The sequence below is a fragment of the Syzygium oleosum genome, unplaced genomic scaffold (assembly GCF_021117445.2).
Source record: "Syzygium oleosum isolate NSW1041296 unplaced genomic scaffold, Sole_v2.1 Sole_v2.03, whole genome shotgun sequence".
Lineage (NCBI taxonomy): Eukaryota > Viridiplantae > Streptophyta > Magnoliopsida > Myrtales > Myrtaceae > Syzygium > Syzygium oleosum.
The window spans coordinates 15,730,780-15,735,069 of record NW_026607487.1 but is presented as its reverse complement, the minus strand read 5'-3'; positions in this window follow the sequence as shown (position 1 = coordinate 15,735,069).

The following is a 4,290-nucleotide window of genomic DNA, read 5'->3' as shown; positions in this document are numbered from 1 at the left end:
CGTGACAAGTGGTATCAAAGCAAGTAAAGAGTCCATCGGAGGAGATCGAGGAGCACACCAACTGGTCGAGAGAATGTCGAGCCAAGATCAACTCACTTCAGTTGTTGTGGATGAAAGGGCTCCCCAAGAACAGGTTGCCCAAGACATGACCCGTCGGAAATCCAAGAAAAGGGATAGCTTGTCGGAAGTCATGGTCGCGGTCGATGAGAAGCTCACGAGGATGAGAACGGCAATGTTAGAGTTTATTGAAGAATTCAACGAAGTTAAAGGGCGTATCGACGAGGTCGAAGGAACTCTCCACCACGAATTCACGGATGTGGTGAATCAAACCACGGCCCCTTTGTACGAAAAGGACGAAGCCTTCGAAACATCAATGGAGGCCCTCAGGCTTGAAGTCGTGGAGCTCAAAGAAGGCAACTCTTCCAAGGCCAAAGTTGAAGCCTTGAAGATGGAGGTGCAAGAGCTCAAGATTGAGCTTGTCCTATGCAAAGCAAGCATTGTGGACGGTGCATTGCCCATTCGAGCGGCACACAAGATAAACGTGCCGAAACCAAAAGAATTCAAAGGTAGCCGGTCCGCCAAAGAGGTGGATAACTTCCTATGGAGCAATACTTCGACGCCATTGGAATCCAAGAAGAATTAGCCAAGGTACGAACTACTTCAATGTTCCTCAATGATAATGCAATACTTTGGTGGCGTAATAGATGTGATGAGAAGAAGCGAGGTGCCGATCCCATCAATTCTTGCGATGATTTTGAAGAAGAGTTTCAGTATTATTTCTTCCCTAAGTTTGCTCAACAAAAAGCCCATAGAAAGCTCCATCGCCTTGCACAATGAGGCACGGTCCGAGAGTATATTAAGGAATTCATCGAGCTTAAGCTCCAAATTCCCAACCTTAGGGAGGAGGAGGCTCTCGGGGCGTTTATGGATGAATTGAAGCCATGGGCACTATTTGAGCTCAAATGAAGGGATGTCCGGACCCTCTCGCGAGTGCTAACCATGGCCAAGTCTCTTGCCGACTTCACCTAGGAGACCCCAAAGTGAAGAGGGAGCGGGTGGAGGTCGGATCGCCACCATGACGAAGAAGAAGACCAAGCTGTCCATAGCCGATGAGACCATAGTGAACGTGAGAAGTCATAGAGAGAAGAGTCATCCAAGGAAAGCAATCCGAAATGGAATCGACCCCAAGGGGACTACAAGAACAAGTTCGAGACTCCACCGCCATCCCCGTGCTTCATTTGAAATGGTCCCCATTGGACTCAAAAGTGCCCGAAGAGAAGCAAAATCATCGCCATAACAGAAGATGAAGAGCCGAAACAAGACAAAGAGAAACGCGAAGTGCGGCTAGGAACCGTGAAGATTCTCAACTCAATCAACTCCATGAAGGACATAGCCCTGCCAAAGATGAAGCCGACAAGTTTGCACCTATCATTCATTGAGGTAAAGGTATGTGGTGAATTCCTTTTTGCCTTGGTCAATACGAGTGCTACAGACTTGTTCATGTCAAATGAAGCGGCCAATAGCTTGGGACTTCAAGTGGAGCCAACCAGTCATCGATACAAGGTCGTCAACTCCAAAGATGTTCCAACCATGGGCGTAGCCAAGGACATAGAACTCCAAGTTGGTGGATGGAAAGGCAAGCTCTCATTCGAGGTATAAAATTCTTCGATGCTGCGAGAACCGTGGTAGATTTGAAGACCAAGATGCTTATCATCACCGACCCAGAGTGCCCGTCCATGGTGCCGATGATTCATGGTCGAGAGGCTCCCAAGTGCCAAAGCCCGTGCAACATCGACAAAAGTTTGTCCAAATCTTAATAGAGCTTCCGAAACATTCCAAGGGACGAGCAATATGGTAATTGTGCCGTATTCTAGAGAGTTCTTAGCATAAAAACCAGTGGTTGGTGGACGGGAAGGTGCGATCTCGGCCACCCGTCCGAAAGTCCATCAACAATTGTAATTAGAGGCTCTTTACTATATAAAGGGGTGTCCTCCTTCTCATTTTGATCATCCAAGCAATAGAAGCAATTTCATTCTCTCCTAGAGTTTCTCTTTCTAGATTCTCTCTCTATGGACCAGGTGAGCAAGTGAGCGATTGAGAAAAGACTTGGCCTAGGTGTTCCAACGATCCAAGGAAGCCTAAGTCGCCGCACGAGTCGTTCCCAAACTATCGACCCGTGACAATATGGTATCAGAGCACAATCCCTCCAGTAGGTGAGTGAGTCAAAGAAAACTTCTAGTCTACCTGGTCCTATGAGGGCGGAGAGTGAATCGCCGGAGCCAAAAGATGCTCGGACAAAGTGCAGCTCTTAGCTTGCTTCTAGGATGACAATAGGGGCACAGGAAAGAACTGATTCCTCACTGAATAGGGAACACGTTCCTGGATCAATTTGGCAAGGCTCGAGAAGGATATACTACCACGTTATCAACAAGGAGAAAAATCTTCATTAGTCTGCCGAGATCATGAGAATTCCAAAGTAGACATAGAATGGTGCTGCCAAAATGGTGCAGCTGATGAAAAATGTCACACTTGTCAAGGAAAGCACAAGTGACCGAGGGTGCCGAACGACTCTAATCGAGAAAGCCACTAGTGGAGAAAAGTTGTTTTGTTGGCCGAGCGTCCACCACTCATGTAAATCCCAAAAAGGAAGCAGCATTGATAGTAAGAATTAACGTAGGGAAGTGACAAATAGCCTGCAATGAGGGCGTTGCAGAATTGATTAGGGGAGAATGTCACGGACCGTGATTCTCTCGTATTCATGTACTATTGTGAGTGATGCTCGGGGTTATCGGGTGAGGAGTGAGGACGCAAAAGGGATGAGATGCAACTGGGTCGTGGGAGTGGTATTAAGACAGTATGTGCTAGGAGTTCTAGGATGGAACGAATATATCTTAGGGGCTCTGAAGGCGGGGTTGGCCTCCCGTGCACAAACTGGTCGGGAGCTGATGCCGCTCTCCTTATGAGGTCATGACAGATCGAAACAAGTTGTCATACCTAAATATATCTATATGTCTCACTTGATGTACTAGATGCCCAAGTTATGCTAGGCGTGGTACGATTCGAAATAAGGAAGCTATTCGCCGTATTGTTCTCTGGAACAGCTAATAAACGAGGACTAGCTTGCTGTGAATGATTCGCCAGGCATCGCACGGACTATTCCGCGGTCAAGGAACTGTCAGCCCGTGACAAAAGCGTGATGATATTTCCAGATCTTTAGTAAATGAAAAAGAAGAAGGCGAGGGAGGAGGGAAGACAAATTGGGTGAGTTAATCAATCGTTTATTTTTCGACCAAAAAAAATCATTTATTTGGTCTTCTTGTATTTTGTCTACGTTGGACATTGATTTTTTTTTTTAAAGAAAGCCATGTAGGATTTAAAATTTTATTAAAAAAAAGTCACGTTGGATTTTTGGCTGGAATTTGTCGCCGGAGGCACTTAAGTTATTCTTTTTTCTGCGATTTGACACTTAAATGATATGGGGAAGAGTTTTGGCACCAAAGTGAGTATTGTACGAAAGTTATAACACTTCTTTTTTCCAAAAAGCCCCTTTTATATCATGTGGCCCACACTAAGCAAGTTCTAAGCTAGACCATCACAAATAAATGTTGGGTCTTCCGTTGTTTTGATTGCCATAGTGTCATTTCCTTTCACATCAATTGAGCGTCACTTAATCTCACTTAAGATTTCACCATTGTATTAATAATTGCGAAGTAGATTCATCTCCCGTCGTGTGATTATTGCATATACGCTATCACTAAATTAGGAAAAATTACCCAATCAATCCTCTATTTATTATACGGGTATCAATTCGGTACTAAACTTTTCAATTTTACCATCTTAAACTTTTGCGTGAAATTTTAATGTAATTTTTCTTGTTAATTTTCATCAAAAATCGCTAACATGGCGTCCAATTATTGCCAGCCATCGTACGTGGCATGACTAGCGATCTCACATGCACAACTTTACTCAAAACGACGTCATTTTGAGAAATTTTATAAATTTTATAGTTTGTTCTTTTCTTTTCTTTTTTGGAATAAGCACACTACAAGTACCATAACTTTTGTACAGCACTCACTTAAGTGCCATAACTTTTTTTTCACTAGCGTGAGCGCCACATTTTAAAAAAATCGTTCACTTGAGTATCATCGGCGATTTGTCTCGCTAGAAAATTTGACTAGCATTATTTTATTATAAAACGTCCAACGTGACTTGCTGGCAAGATGAAATCAGCAAATGAGAAGTTAAACAACATCGTTAATTGATTTATTTGAAGAACCCTCATTCAATTTA